This window comes from Benincasa hispida, chromosome 10, assembly GCF_009727055.1.
Source record: "Benincasa hispida cultivar B227 chromosome 10, ASM972705v1, whole genome shotgun sequence".
In the NCBI taxonomy this organism is placed as follows: domain Eukaryota; kingdom Viridiplantae; phylum Streptophyta; class Magnoliopsida; order Cucurbitales; family Cucurbitaceae; genus Benincasa; species Benincasa hispida.
In genome coordinates, this window is record NC_052358.1 from 27,978,935 (window position 1) to 27,996,383 (window position 17,449).

A 17,449-nucleotide genomic window follows, 5' to 3' on the forward strand; every position below is an offset into this window, starting at 1 on the left:
CTGGCAAGGTTTCATTCTGGCCAAGGAAAACGTACTTTAAGTGATTTGGTAGAGTTTTTAGCTCTAGTGTAGATGGTTACTCTAAGGAGGGTTTCTGTGTTTTTCTTTCATCATTCAAATTCAACTTTTCTTCATTGTTCACTGTCTCTGTTATTGCATGTCATGTTTCTAAGGATGTTGTCGCATCCTCTCTTTCTTCATTTTCTTCCTCAAACTCCCAATCTTCAACGTAAGTGTGTTCATCGTCGGAATCTGATAAGCCTTCATCTTCTAGGAACTTCATTGCCTTGATAATATTAAACCTAAGCTTCTTTCCATTGATGCTTATTGTGATTTCTCCCTTGTGCACATCTATTTGAGCACGACCAATAGACAAGAATGGTCGTCCCAATATGATTGGCACATCTTTATCTGCTTCATAATCTAGAATGTTAAAGTCTGTAGGTAGAATGAATTTGTCGATTGTGTACCAGGGACCTATCTACAAGCTAGAGAGTCACCGTTGTGGGTGTCAACTGATCTACATTTAATTATTTGAAGATTAAAAGGGGCATTAAGTTTATGCTTGCCCCAAGATCGCATAATGCTTGACCAATGTAGATCCCTCCTATTGAGTAGGGTATTGTAAAGTTGCCTGGGTCGCGCATCTTTGGTGGAATTATAGTGTTTGATTCTTGTGTTAATGCCACCGTGGCGAATTTTCCTGTGCTTCTCTTCTTCGAAACCATATCCTTCAAAACTTGGCACACACCGGCATCTACTCTATCGCTTCTGTAAATGGAATATTGATGTCTAGTTGTTTCAATATTTCCAGAAAGCGATGATACTGACCTTCATCGTTTTGCTTCTTTTTCAGTCTTTGAGGGAATGGAGGTAGCTGTACTTTCACTGCTCCATGGTCTGAAGGCTTAGAGGTGATCGCATCTTCAGGTTCCATAATCTTGGGCTCCTCTGACTTAGTTTGCATCAACGTTTTCTTTGATTCCATCGCATTTGAATGGTCCTGCTAGGCTCCTTCTTAACTCCTTCCGTCACCTTTCAACTTCTCAGGGTGACTGTTTGGCAGTGTTCTTTCCTTGTATTCCCTGGGTTGCAACTTCTCAGGGTGACAGTCTATTTTTCATCTCTCCCGCAATTTTTCCTATTTGGATTTCTAAATTGCGGATGGACGTCGCTTGGCTTTAAAGGACTATTTCAGTTTTTTTTATGTATTGTTTTAAAAAATTCTCCAGAGAGAATTATGGTGGTGTTTGAGAGCTGTTGGCTTGCTATTGCTATTGACCGTTAGTTCTTTGGAAAAATCCTAGTGGTCTTTCTCTTTGCGCCATAGAATGATAGCCTTGTTGTTGGTTGTTTTTCCAAGAAAAATTAGGCTGGTTTCACCACCCGGGGTTGTACGTGTTTGAAAAAGGGTTGTTTTTGACAAAGTAGATTAACTGTGGATTTCGTGGACACTCTTTAACAGAATGCGATTCTTCATATGTAGCACAGCTGGTGCTTGTCTGTTCTATCGCATTAACTTGCCCTTTTTGCGTTCCGGGATTGTTTATTGCAATGCCTTGTAATAAATTTATCATCGCATTCATCTGATTTTGCAATGATGTGATGGCACCATTACTTGCGTTACCTTCTCTGGGTTTTTCTCTTTGATCAATTTCTTGCCAATCTTCGTTGTATTTTGAGATGTGAACAAGAATGTTCTTTGCCTCATCATATGTTTTGTCCAGTAGACCTTCTACTGTTGCCGCTTGGCAACTGTCTGCGATGCAAAATTTAGTCCATTATAGAAAATCTCCATTTGGAGGCAATCGGCAATCCATTGTGTGGGTAGTCGCGCACTAGTCTCTTGAATCTCGCCCACGCGTCACTGAGCGATTCATCTTCTTCTTGTTCAAAATTGGTGATCAATTTCCTCCTTCTGGCATTCTCTGTAGGAGGGAAATACTTCTTCATAAACTTCTCCACAACTTGCTCCCATGAAGTTATCTCTTCTGGTTCAAGGGAGTATGCCCATTTTCTTGCTTTATCGCATAGTGAAAATGGAAAGAGCGTGAGTCAAACTTCTTCTATGGATATACTAGGGAACACAAAGGTGTTACAAATTTCAATGAAGCTTCGTAGATGGGCATGCAGATCTTCACCACGCCATCCTCCGAACTGTCCTGTTGTTTGTATCATTTGTAACATTACTGGCTTCATCTCAAACCTTGATCCATCCATTGCTGGTCTCATGACTCCTGGGGAGAAATCATACAAGTTTGGTGCATAGTCCCGGATGGGTCTATTGCGATCATTTGCTAGTAGGATAGGATTTGTCATCATGTTGTTTTCATTTGCTGCTTCTTCTTTAGGTTGTTTAGCCATTCTGTGAGTTCTTCCTTATTGTCTATGTATGTCTTTCTGTCTCCTGCGAAATCTTCTTTCGATCACTAGATCGTAGTTGGGCTCAGGAGGGTGTCCTTCGCTCATGCGACACTTGCTTCTTCCTTTATCGAAGGAATGGCAATGCAACAGAGGTCGAAAGCTGAAAGATCAAAGAGGTTTGATGTTAGCGCAATCTATACCGTAGTCCCCAGAAACGATGCCAAAAACTTAATGCGTATATTTATGATGTGATGATGTGTGTATGCGACAATGTGCAGATGTGATGATCATACAAGTTTTCCTAACAAATCCCAAGCTGTCTCTTATACACATCTAGATGTGTATAAGTGCGACACTTGCTTCTTCCTTTATCGAAGGAATGGCAATGCAACAGAGGTCGAAAGCTGAAAGATCAAAGAGGTTTGATGTTAGCGCAATCTATACCGTAGTCCCCAGAAACGATGCCAAAAACTTAATGCGTATATTTATGATGTGATGATGTGTGTATGCGACAATGTGCAGATGTGATGATCATACAAGTTTTCCTAACAAATCCCAAGTATAAGCCTTCTTAGGTTCTGGTAAGTCTAGGGTCGAACACAGGGACTGCTAAATAGATATGTGACAAACTCTTTGATTCTATTGCGGTGGTGAAAAAGAAGTAGATGGTGTTTTGATTTAGATTTTCCTATGCGACGGAGTTGAAGGCGGAGTGATGAAAGCGTAGAGTTACAATAAGTATGTGATGAAGGGGTTGAGAAGGGGTTCAACTAATATTTCCCAAGATTGTGCACAAGTTATGTGATCATGCTATACACAAATATCAGTACTACATTTCTCAATGCAAAATGCCACAATTCTTATTTCTAGGACGCATGTGATATGTATGAGAAATAGCAGATATTATTTCTAAGTTTCTACTCTTACTTATGCGATCTAATCCGACTCTCTCAAGCCTATATTCTATCTTTAGACTACTCTCTCAAGTACATCCAAATGATGAATGATGCACACATAAGAAAAGATGATCGCATACCACAATTCCTATTTCTAGGACGCATGCGATGTGTATGAGAACAACAAATAGAACTTATTTCTAAGTTTCTACTCTTGCTTATGCGATTTAATCCGACTCTCTCAAGCCTAGATTCTATCTTTAGACTACTCTCTCAAGTACGTCGAAATGATGAATGACGCATACATAAGACAAGATGATCGCATACCACAATTCCTATTTTTAGGATGCATGCAATGTGTATGAGAAACAACAGATAGAACTTATTTCTAAGTTTCTACTCTTGCTTATGCAATCTAATCCGACTCTCTCAAGCCTAGATTCTGTCTTTAGACTACTCTCTCAAGTACGTCGAAATGATGAATGACGCATACATAAGACAAGATGATCGCATAAAATGCATAGCTTAGGTCATGCTAGCTAAGTGCTACTCAACCCATTCAGAAATTTAGCTACTCGTGCATGGTGTAGAGAGATTGAACATAAGTAGAGATGAAGTTTCCATTTTCTGTAAATAAAGTATTGAGTACAAAATAACAAATGGATTTGAGAAATAACAAGCCTGGTAAGCAATGTATTGCTTCCTGTGGCTGTTTACACTACTCTTTATCATTTCCACTCTGTTCTAGTTGCGGATTCTTGCTCTCACAAGGGTTGGCCTTCTCTCCTTTGTATTGCTTTCGGCAATCTCTCGATCTGTCCGGGAGCGATTTCTCTCAGCTTCACCTCGTCTCCTTACTCTCTCCATCCTCTATGTATATATATCAATCCCCTCTCTCTTTGGTGGCATTCGGTATTTATAGATTTCAAGGTGAAGTAGCTTTTCTTACTAATGATTGCAATGATAGGCAGCATTAACTTCCCTACTCTGTTGGGCCATTTAAAAGTCATCGAAAATTCAATGTACTTGCTACAGTATGGTTTTTAACGGCTTATTCGAAATCGACCGTTATCAGCTTTACGTCCCATCATGATTTATTATGATGTCGCCTTGATGCGAGGTCTTTATGCGATCACTTTTTGAGAAACTTCTCACGATCGCATGACTTATGATCGCAACTTTAAGCGCGCTGTCGCATTGTGCCCTTGGATCGCAATTTCATATGCGCATCACATTGTACTTGCACAAAATAGGTAAATTAATTTCTTTTATGCGATGAGCATTAGCGATCACAATTCCTTTAAGTTTGACATTTTCATACATGATATTGCCTATTTTACCATCGCTTTCTCTCATTGTTTTACTAATTTGAGCTATAATAACTTGTATTTCTACTAGTTATCAGCTTATTTATAAGAGTTATGAATGTCTTGTATGTGTTGCTTCGCATTGTGGATGGTTTTAGTTGTTTCCGTTTATAAGAGTTATAATGGAAATTAAAACTAAAATCAATAAGAAAGAGTTGCATGCTAACTTAGGTAAACTCATGTTTTAAAAGGGTTTTAAAATTTGATTGAGATAGACCTAAGTTCATGGTTCTAATGAGATTAGATACCTAAGTTTAATCTTTTGAATCGGTTTAATAGGATTAAATTGATTTGAATAAAAGATTAAATTTGCATTAAATCTATCTATAAGGGACCTTTTGTCTAAGGCTGGTTCTAGCTAGGCTGGGGTATTTAAGCTGACGGAAACGAAACACCCCTACCAGGGAACTTATCTGGAAAGGTGAATTAGATAGATTTGCTACAAGAATGCAACAGTTGATCAAAGACTTCGGTAAAGAGTTTAATGAATGATGATCAAAAGTTTTTTAACTTTCCAAAGTAAGAGTTACTTTCGGGCAAACCTAAATAGTCACTTAGTTAAAATCATTAGCCATGTTTTTTCTAAGAAACTAAACCTTAGGTTATAAAATAACTCAGTGGGAGGAAAAGATATATATGATATGTCAATTCCACTCACGTTTCTCCCTTAATGTTCACATCGTGAGATTCATGTTGGCCTCATGGTGCCCTGGGAGCATCCCTCTTCGGATGGTGTTTGCATGAGTCAATATCAAGATGCACGAAGAGAGTATTTATAGTAAGTGGGTGAAGGATGCGTGTCAACATGTCCTGCAGTCTCCTTCATTGGTTTGCACCGTTAGATCATCTTGCACGGTCTCGTGGCGTCTTGGGAGCATCCCCCTTCGGATGGTTTAGGCGGTTGGTCAATATCAAGGTGAACTCCATAAATGGATAGGGTCGCTTTAGTTTTTGCCTCAATCGGATTTTTTCCTTTCAGATTGGCTATTTGGGATGGAACTCTAGGATCTAAAATGAAGGGTCACACTTATGAGAAATTGTTAAGCAAGTTAATGATTTCTTGATCAAATCAATGATGGCTAGTTGTTATAAGAAGAAGAGTTGTTCTAGTGTTAATGACTGGTTGAGAGTGTCTCAATTCAGAGGAGGGATAAATTGACTACCTTTTGGTGGCTTTTGTCCTAAACCACTGAAGCGTCATTGAAATACTAGATGTCATACAGGGTTCGTATAATTTTTGCTAAACCAAAATGGATTTTGTTTTAAAGAGTATTTGCTAAAATCTAATGAAGATTAATGTGTTTGTTTTTTCAACAACATGTATGATTTTTCGTTAGTTGCCTGTTTTAATTTGACAATTACATACATTGGAAAGAGTCTCTTAAAACATATTTCATGGTAAATGACCTTGAGTTTGTCATGGTTGAGGAGTGTCCTCAAGTCCCGACCCTTGATGCACCACGAAATGTTCGTAATGCTTATGAGGTGTGAATGAAGGCTAATTTGATGGCCCGATTTCACATTTTGGCTAGCATACCTGATGCATGTGCCAAAAGGGTTGAGAACATGGTCATTGCGCGTAAGATCGTGGACTTGTTGCAAGAATTATTTGAACGTAAGTTCTCACTTTTTGAGAAAAAAGGGTTAGATGACAAAGAAACCTGTAGTATCAGTTCACAAGATAACCTTCAGTCTTTCTTTAATGTCAAGGGACTAAAAGAGAAAGCAATTGTTGCTGACTTTAATGAAGTTCATCGACGAGAATTGTTCTCCAAAATGGAACTTGGAGCTTATTTAGGTTCTGATACTGATCCCACTACTCTCCAGAAAAGGAAGAAGTCTAAAGAAATTAAATGTGATTTATTTATCTTGGAGACGTATTTGGTAGAGAATGATGAATCTGTCTGGATACTTGATTCAGGTGCTACTAATCACGTAAGTTCTTCCTACCAAGAAAACTCCTTGTCGGTATGTGAATCATGCCTTGAAGGCAAGATGACCAAATGACTTTCTACTGAAAAAGGTTACAGAGCCAAGGAAACCTTGGAGCTTATACATTTAGACCTCTATGGTCCGACGAGTGTTCGAGCTCGAGGTGGGTATGAATATTTCATCTCTTTCATAGATGATTATTCACGATAGGGTATCTATACCTAATGCAACATAAGTCTGACGCTCTTGAGAAGTTCAAGGAGTATAAGGCTGAAGTTGAAAACTTGTTAGTTAAGAAGATAAAAACACTATGATCTGATTGTGGTGGAGAGTATATAGACTTAGAATTCAAGAACTATATGATAGAATATGGAATTTTTGGGGTTAATGCCCTAAAGTCTCGTGTCCTGTAGTTTGTAAACAGTTTGTACGAACGCTTGTGTTGTATAATATATGATATTTTACTTCAAATCTTGTATTTTGCTCAATTGCTTGTTTTATTTTCTTTACCACAAACCAATAAACTTAAAATCCCTGGTTATCTGTATGTAACTCAAGCATGTATATGGTGACATACAACTGGATCATGTCTTGAGTGATAACCAAAATGGTCTGTAGTATATGAATATAGGAGGGAAACCTTATCCTGGTAACGCTACGAATGCGGGCTACTTTGTAGAATGGTCACAAGTGTTGTGACTTGTCACAGATGGTCTGAACCTGATCATTCGTGTTGGGGACATGCGAGCGGAGGCGTCCTATACAAAGAGTTTGTATAAGACCTGACCACGAAGTGTTTAACGTCTCGCTATATAACACCCTTCATGACAGAGACTTCACTTCATTAGGATGACCATAGGTAACATGACCTCAATCTTAAGTGAGTTGGGAACTCCTGCCATTGAGGGCGATCCTTTTATTTGTATGGGTGCGAGTGGCCAGATTGCCGATTCAAACCTACCATTTTGGGGATTCGTCTGATTTGGGAGCTGGGAACTCAGCTACACAAGATGGAATTCACTCATTCCCCGAGGCAGGGGTAAGTAGATAGATAGCTCCCTTAAGGGCTGATTTCAAGGCTTAAACGATGTGGTGCCACACACCTTGTCTTAGCCCGAGAGGTGTTCACACAGATTGGTTATATCCGATGGACACAGAACTCTTCTTACCTCGCGCCTAGAGGAATCAGTGGTACTTAAGGAGTGAGATGTAACTACAGGGGAAAAATGGTAATTTGGCCCAAATGTACTTACGAGCATTTGTGAAGGGTCACGTACTCATGATTGGTTATATTCGATGGACACAAAAATATATTTGTGGTAAGAAGAGTTTAGCTGTTGGTCTTTAGTGGAATGCCTGACAGTTAACGGATGGTGAATCTCGTGGCTAAAGAGTTTAGGCAGCTATTCACAGACCATTAGAGCTTAGAGCCACGGGTCCATTAGGTCCCCTGGGTAGCTTGGATAAAGTCGAGAATCAGTGTTTGGGTTAATTTGAAATGTTCAAATTCATAAGAGGAAGTTCGATTATATATGATATAATTGGACTGGTTAATTATATATGATATAATTGGCTAAATGTATGAGATACATTATTTTGGAAGAAATTAGATATAAATATGATTTATATCAAGTAGAGGAAAAATTACTATAGTAGATATGTGATATCAAACTATAGGGTAAAAATATAATATGATTATATTTATTAATATTTAATTGGTTAATTATATGATAATTAACCCAAAATCTCACTCGGGTGTGCATTAGTGGGAACAGTGTCGGTTATTGTAACCGATGAATAAAAATGAAATTTGTTTCATTTTGAATGGTTCAGGAAAAAGATCGAAGGAGCACGTTGGTGTGAAAACGTAATCAATTGCTTAAAACCGAGAGCCTATACGATAGTCGCTCAACGCCTAAACGATCGCATACCTCGCGCCTAAACGATCGCCTACCTAGCCCCTAAACGATTGCACACTAAGTCCTAAATGATCGGTTAGCTTTCCTAAACGATCGTATAGTGTGTTGCGTTTGCTAAACGATCGCCTTCTATTCTTTAAACAATCGTTCAGTAAAATCTACACGATCGTGTAGTTTTTTCTAAGCGATAAGCATTTTCCTATGCAATAGCTTCATATTCTCTCCCATTTGCTTATCGCTTACACGATCAGTTCTTCCTCTAACCTCTACCAAACTACCAAAGACTACGCTTTTGGTTCTCACTCCGAGAATACCTGAGGCTCTTTTCTAGAGGTGTCATCCCCGCCGCGTTCGCATTTTTGTAGTTGTTCGTGCTGCTGTAGTTGACGCATCTGCTGGCCATTGATTGATCGGGTAAAGGTCATCCATTGCGTTGAGTTCCAAAGTTTGAAGACAATCTTCAACTGGTATGGGAACTCTCTTCCTTGTTATTTTTTGTTTAAAGTATGTCGTTAATTACTGTTTGTTTCCATAACTGTGCGTTTGAATGTATATGGTGTGTTTCGGTCACTGTGAAATTTGAGTGATCTGAATGCGCTCATGGAACTCTTCATTAAGAGATCTTTCAGGAATCACGTCCCAACTCTCGGCCCCAAGTACACCTCAACAGAATGGTGTATCAGAAAGGAGAAATAGAACCCTGTTGAACATGGTTCGATCTATGATGAGTTATGTTTATCTTCCAGACTCGTTTTGGGGATTTAAAGTGGAGACTGCATGTTACATTTTAAACAATGTTCCCTTTAAGAGTGTGTTGTGACATAAAATTTTATTCTTTAAGAATGCGATGATACAAGTCCATGTCCCCGTTACCAGTTCCTCGGCAACAACGACATAAACTTGATGACATAAAAATTTATGATGATTCTATTTTAAGCACACACACTACGATATATAATGCGATGATGCCATAAACTTATAAGAATAAAATTTATCTTCTTATGTCATACAACGCTTAAGATGCGGTGATTCTAAATAGGCATATGGAGGGTGATGAATGATGGTTCATACTAGCTCATGTTATTATAAACTCAATGACTTGGAATGGAGATGGAATGTGGATGCTATGTTATGCTTATTCAGACACACTCTATTTATGCGATACTACTTTTAGATATGCGTTATTTATGAGAAACTTGTAGTATACCATGCATTGTCACAAGTTTCCTTGCATTGGAACCAAGTATAATTCCACCGCAAGTTTCTCGGTATGATCCGAGGTCGAACATAGGGATTGTTTTAGGTTAATTGCGTTATATTCGTGATATATGTGACCAGGTGTTTTTCAAATTAATAAAAGTGTGGTTTGTACATGCAATAAAGTAAATTGTGCAGTAAAGTAAAGATAAGCGATAAAAATGCGATAATACAGTAAATTACAATAAAAGTAAAGTGCGATAAAATAAACCTAAGCTATGATGATACAATATACAGGTTACATGATACAGGATACCGAGGTTGAGACTGACTGTGAAGAATATACAAAGATCGTGTTATGTAGTGGCAAGGCTTATGTGCGAAGCAGAAAGAGAAATGGATAATTAATATAAACATTGCAAGTTCCTTAATTGCGTTAAAGATATAAGAGCGGTTCTGCTTTCCCTTGGCGTACACCTTTTGGTGATCGGCCGCTTTTTCCACATCTCTGTGATGAAATAGGGATGAACGTAGTGAACGCAAGGTTGCTTCCATCTCTAGAAATACTTCTTGCTTTAGTTAATGCATTCTTCTAACCTTCTCTCGACAGATTAGAATGGCATCTTCACTCCTACTCTCATAGGTGAAGATGCCGTCTAGCATGCTTTAGCTAAACATATTTATTTCTTTAGCACAAATTAAGTTACTTGTTTAATTCATATTAATCACCAAAGAATTAAGAAAACATCATGGAGAAAATGATTAATGGAGGAACGGAAATAGACAGAAATGTGGAAATGAGAATGATCATGACAATTAATTATAAAATCAAGCGTCTGATACATGGTTGTGAATGATTTAGACTAAGAAGATGAAATACAATTGATGAATAAGAGTTAGAAACAGATACAGAAGAGTGCCAATGTCTTCACACCGATCTGGATGGTAAGATTGCTTGTCGGCGTAGATGGAGTGAACGGAAGGATGAGCTTCCCTCTCAAGCTTGCTCAACCGGTAGAGTTGATCTAGGTACAGAGCTTCACGGTGGGGATTTGGAATAAGCCCTGAGGCTCACCTCTTGGCCTTGCCTCTTTTCTTCCCGGATCTTCTCCGATCAGCACTTAGATCAGTCTCTCTCTCAATAGCCTCGTATCAATTGTCCCCCGAATCAAGTATATCTTTTAGTGAATTTTTTAGGGTATTTATAGATGAAAGCTTTGACTCTCTGCTGTGTGTGGTCCTCACTTTATTGTTATGGAAATTCTGAAAATGGTGGAATAAATATTCCTTCTTTTATGCAATCAGTCCGTCGAAAATGTACAACGGTTAGTTGTACACGTGTCAAAATCCTTTGCGATTGCACTGCTCATTTGCATCTTTCGATCGTTTGTCCGCATGCGGTGTTGTTTTTATTATCGCATGCGGTTGAAGTTTAGCTCTGGATCGATTGCCATATACGTCGTCATTGCGTTGATCATTTATTCATTCCTGAATGATGGGCGCAATGCGACGTAGATGCGTTAATCTTTTTCTCTTGAGCCATGAATGCATACGGTGACTGGATTTCCTGCAAAATAGACGTGAAATATTCTTTTCTACCATCGCAATGGTGTTAGTGGGTGTATTGATGACAATTTATAATTATTGCATTTCTTAGCTCATCTTCATACAATTGATGCAACTTTCCTTTCTTTTAACCACAATATCCAAATAAAGCAGTATATATAACTTGTATTTCTACAAGTTATCACACCCCCAAATTTAGATATATGCTTGTCCTCAAGCATATCTTCTACTAAGGCAATAAAGCTCAATTCCTATCCTATATTTTTGTGTCGATTGATTGCTCCGAATGCTCCACTTAGGCACATTACTTGACAATGAAATTTCCTTCTATCCTTGTTAAGTCGTATGAAAGCCCTACTTTATTCTTCTATACTACAAATTTCTGCTCAAAAATGCTTTTCTAGTTTCAAAAAGAATGTTTACCTCTTCTTTATCAAAACAACTTGATGCATCTGTATGCAGTGGTCAAATCTTGCGCCATTTATTAAAGACTATCGGTCATGGTTACACTCTTCGTTTTGGTTTGTTCCCACAGGTGTCATGCAAACATCCAACCATGGTTGTGTGCCAATTTCAACTTTAACTCATGAATTTCAGAGGAGTTGTCTCTTGCATTTTTTTATTTTTCTTTTCTTTTTCTTATGAATTTTTCTCTTTTCATATTGCGTTGTTCTTGGAAACCCACCTTTGTTTTGGCTTGCTCCCACGGGTGTCATGCGAACATCCAACTACGAGCAGGTTCCTTTCACAACTTACTCATATCAGGCTGGGATTATTTTTGAGTTTTCCCTTGCGCTACATTGGAGTTTTGTATGAAAATTTATTGAATTTTTTTTAATGAAAAATGAACGCATTTTTCTTAATGACCGCATACTTTTGATCTCATTTGCTCAGACTTTCCCCACCCCCAAATTTAGAGATGCGCAAGGTTCTCATTGCGTTGTTTGGATAGAATAGACAAACACTTAGACTAAATTTCGAAAAGAAGGTTTGAGCAGAATTTTGAAAGATAAAAGGTAAAGTATTGCTAAGCTACGAATTAACTAAATGTTAGTTAGAATTTACAAAGTGTGGGAAATGTTTCTAAGTGAATCCATATTATACATCATGGCAGCACAATGAATAACGCAAAAGTAAAAGATCAAGAACATCCCAAATACTGACAAAGGATGATAAAGAAAAAGGCATAGGCAAATAGAGAGAATATGTACTCAATTGTATTGAATATTAACTAAGTATACAAATAATTAAAAATTAATGCAATACAAAAAATGGTTGGCCTATACAAAGAATCAAAAAATTTAGATTAACCTAGAAAAATAATGACTTGAAATTATCTTTTGAATCTGATTCCGACGGGTGCACGATTAAAAATTAACATCGCACTTCCATTAACGCAAATAAATTTTTTCTGGAGGATCGGGCGCACGGTATTTCTACTAGCGCAACACTACCTCAACATAGTGCATTTTGCTAAGGACGGGCAAAGAACACACACGCGCGCAACACACCCCTCAATGCAATGCAGTTGAGTGTAATGGACGCAAGGAGTCTCTTGTTGTCCCACAATGCACCCATCATTGTGTTACATACCAATCTTTATTTTTTTCTTTTTAATTCATCAAAAATGCAAGTTGAAAAGACTTTGCGGTGTTCAAAGTTTCAACCAGTCATTCACAAAAGTTAAGAATAGTGCTACTCATGCATACAAATTGAAGAAATTAAACATGACATGGAGATACTCAACTGAATTAAATTGAAGGTAAATACAGAAAGCATTAAAAGCTAATTCTAATAAGTAGTAAATAACGCAATTTAGAAAGCAGTAAAGGAAAGCTGTAAAGAAAGCAAGTAAACATAGATAGGGATGCTGATTGAAATAAGTTCTCAGAATTACCGCAGTCACATCCCCTGCAAGCGGTTAATCCTGCTTGCCTAAGTCAATGGTATCCATGCGTCGATCTATGTCACCTCCATAGTAAGGCTTAATCCGTTGACCATTGACTTTAAACGCGTTGTTCCCATCTAAAGTTGTTAGTTCCACTGCGTCGTGGGGAAAGATAGTCTTGATTTTGAACGGCCCAGACCAGTGAGACTTCAATTTCCCTGGAAACAATCGCAATCGTGCATTAAAGAGTAATACATGTTGACCTTCGACGAATGTCCGGTTGTTTATGCAGTCATCATGCCACTTCTTGGTTTTCTCCTTATAGATTTTGGCATTTTCATAGGCGTCCCTTTTCCATTTGACCAGCTGGTTCAGTTGCAGCTTCCGGACTTTCCTCGCACTTGCTAAATCAAACTTCAGCTTCTTGCATGCCCACATCGCCTTATGTTCCAACTCGAGTGGTAGATTACAAGCTTTTCCAAAGACCAGGGCATACAGGGACATGCCAATTGGTGTTTTATAGGTAGTCCTGTATGCCCACAGTGCTTCATCAAACTTGGGTGACCAATCCTTCCTGGAAGTATTGACTACCTTCTCCAAGATAGTTTTGATCTCTCGGTTAGAAATTTATGCCTGCCCATTAGTCTGTGGGTGATAAGCAGTTGCAACTCGATGGCTGACGTTAAATTTAGTCAACAGGTTGGTAATTATGCGGTTGATAAAGTGAGAGCCCTCATCGCTAATTAAGGCCTGTGGCGTCCCATATCGAGCAAAAATATTCTTCTTAAGAAACTTCGCCACTGTGGCCGCATCATTCTTGGCACATGTGATGGCCTCAACCCACTTTGATACGTAATCAACCGCGACCAGGATATAGTGATGGCCTTCCGATGGTGGAAATGGGCCCATGAAGTCAATTCCCCAAACATCAAATAATTCAACCTCTAAGATTGACGTCAATGACATTTCATTTCTTTTAGACATATTCCCCATTCTCTGGCATCTGTCGTATTGTACAACGTGGGCAGGCATCCTTAAATAGTGTTGGCTCGAAATAGCCACACTGTAAGACCTTTACGGTAGTCCGCCGCCCCCCAAAATGTCCTCTATAAGGGGACTCATGACAAAGCTCTAGGATGTGCTTGACTTCATGCTTAGGAACGCAGCGACATATTATGTGATCAGGTCCAAGTCGATATAGGAATGGGTTGTCACAGAAATAAAATTTGACATCATGTCTTAGCTTCTTCTTCTGCTTGTAAGTATAGTCATTTGGTATTTGACCGCAGACGATGAAGTTCACAATGTCCACATACCAGGGAACATTAATGTCTACTGCCATCAGAAGTTCATCGGGGAATCTTTCTTCAACATCTTTTTCTTTCCCTTGAACCTCGCAATTCTCCAATCTTGACAAATGATCAGCGACTTGGTTCTTATTGTCCTTCCGGTCTTTGATCTCTAGGTCAAACTCTTGTAGGAGCAACACCCACCGTATAAGCCTTGATTTTGCATCCTTTTTTGTCATCAGATATTTGATCGTAGAGTGATCCATATACACCACAACGTTTTTGCCGATTAAGTACTGCCAAAATTTCTCCAGTGCAAATACCATTGCGAGCATTTCCTTCTCTATGGTTGTATAGTTCTCCTGCGCATCATTCAGTGTTTTACTCACATAATAAATAGGATGCAATACCTTGTCCTTGCACTGACTTAATACTGCGCCCACAGCATATCCGCTAGCATCGCACATCAACGCAAATGGTTGCGTCCAATCTGGTGCAATCAAAATGGGTGCGGTGATGGGCACATCTTTCAATGTGTTGAATGCTTTGGTGCACGCATCATTAAAATTATATTCTCGGTCAGCTTCAAAGAGTGTACTTAGGGGCCTTGCGATCTTGGAGAAGTTGCGAATAAATCTTCAATAGAATCCAGCATGTCCCAGAAAGCTCCTAAGTGTTTTCACGTTCACTGGTGGGGGTAGCTTGGAAATTGCGTCGATTTTTGCCTGATCAACTTCCAATCCTGCTTTCGAGATTTTATGACCCAGACCAATTCCTTCTTCAACCATAAAGTGGCATTTTTCCCAGTTCAGAACAAGATTCGTTGCCACACATCACTTCAAGACTTTTTTCGAGGTTAGCTAAATAGGAGTCATAATTATTGCCAAAAACTGAAAAATCGTCCATGAATACTTCGACTGACTCCTCCAAGTAATCTGAAAAGATCGCCACCATACATCGTTGGAAATTACTTGACGCATTGCAGAGTCTAGATGGCATGCGTCAAAATGCAAACGTACCAAATGGGCATGTGAAGGTTGTCTTGTCTTGATCCTCCGGCGCAATTGCTATTAGGTTGTACCCTGAATAGTCGTAAAAAAAATAGAAGAATTCATTCCCAGCAAGTCTGTCTAACATCTGATCAATGAACGGGAGTGGGAAGTGGTCCTTTTTAGTGGCCAAATTTAACTTGCGATAATCCATGCAGATTCTCCACCCCGTGGTCATTCTTGTGGGAATTAATTCATTCTTGTCATTAGTGCCAACTGTCATCCCCCCTTTCTTCGGAACACACTACACTGGGCTCACCCAGCTGCTATCAGATATCGGGTAGATGACACCTGTGTCTAGGCACTTCACTATTTCCTTCTTTACTACTTCCTTCATAGTAGGGTTCAAGCGTCGTTGCCTTTCTATCGATCCTGTCTTTCCTTCTTCCAGATGAATCTTGTGCATGCATTACGAGGGACTGATTCCTCGAATGTCTGCCAAGGTCCATCCTAAAGCCTTTGCGTTATTTCTCAAGATCTGTATAAGTGCGTCTTCTTTCTCCTTACTCAGCGAGGCAGAAATGATAATCGGTAACATGTTGTTACCTCCTAAGTAAGCATACTTAAGGTGCACAGGCAACGACTTCAACTTTAGCATGGGTGGTTCTTCCAAAGATGGCTTAGTGGGTTATGAAGTTCGTTAAGATATCTGAGTGGTTCAAAATTTGATTCAACTTGAATTGCGGCGCAATCCTCCTCCTATATTGCGCCGATTCCAAATTCTTCTTCCTCCAATTCTTCTAGGGGCTCGTGCCACGGTTCTTCCCATAGTTCCTCAATATATTGGCAATTCTCCATATCACTTGGGTACTTCAACCATTGAAAACATTGAACTTCACTTCTTGATCGTCAACTCTGATGGTGAGTTCTTCTTTTTGCACATCGATCAATGCTCGCCCTGTTGCGAGAAATAGGCGACCCAAGATGATAGGTACTTCTTTGTCAGCTTCGTAATCCAATATGATAAAGTCCGCCGGAAAGATAAACTTGTCCACTTGCACGAGTACATCCTCTATCTTGCCCTTAGGATGCGTTATCGATCTATCGGCCAACTGTAGTGTGATCGTGGTTTGTCTAGCCTTGTCGATATCCAAATTTTTAAAGATCGATAAGGGCATTAAATTTATGTTCGCCCCTAAATCACATAGTGCGTTCTTGACCTTCTTTCCTCCTATTGATCAGGGCAATGTAAAACTACCAGGGTCCTTCATTTTGGTGGGGATATTGTTTTGAAACAGTGTACTACATTCATATGTTAGCGCAACTGTTTCATTTACCCCGATCTTTCTTTTATTAGCAAGAATATCCTTGAGAAATTTTACATAGCTCGGCATCCGTTCCAGAGCTTCTATTAAGGGAATATTGATGTGTAGCTATCGGAGAACGTCTAGGAACCTCTGGAATTGCTTGCTATCATCTTTCTTCTTCAGCCTGGACGGGAAAGGTGGAGGATCCCGCCTTACTTCTTGTTGAGTTGGCTGTTTGGTGAGGTTCTGTTCTTGCTGTGTTGCGTTAGCTGAAGGTTGCGTTGATTCAGAATTCAAGTCTTGAGGAGCTTCATCTTTTGTAGGTGTATTTACTTCTGAACTGGTAATTTTTCCACTACTGATTGATTGGACATCATCGACAGTTAAATCTACTGGCCTTGTTTTTTGATCTGGTACTAGTAGCACAGGGGCTGTTGTTTTACCACTCCTCAATGTCACTGCATGACATTGCTCTTTACCTCGTGGCCTCAATGCTCCTAAACTGCTAGGCAACATACCAGGCATTTTATTTTTCAACTCAATTGCAAGTTGTTCAATTTGCTCTTCCAAACCTCTAAGGGAGTCAGCTTGCGATTGTCTAATTGCCTTGCTCTTTTTGATAAGCTTCAGTGAAGTCTCTAGAGACGAGGTACTACAAGAGGTATCATATAAGAACGGTTGGTCATAGGGTGGTATACTTTGAGAGTTACTTGGGCTACAGTCTGGATTAATGAA

At 39.1% G+C, this 17,449-nt stretch overlaps 1 non-coding gene across 1 annotated transcript; it reads left to right on the top strand.

Annotated features, from left to right (window-relative positions):
- The first annotated feature begins 1,813 nt into the window (after nt 1-1,813).
- Nucleotides 1,814-1,920, top strand: LOC120089552. The gene has a single exon (XR_005485228.1). It is a non-coding gene; the product is annotated as a small nucleolar RNA R71 (small nucleolar RNA).
- The last annotated feature ends 15,529 nt before the right edge of the window (nt 1,921-17,449 follow it).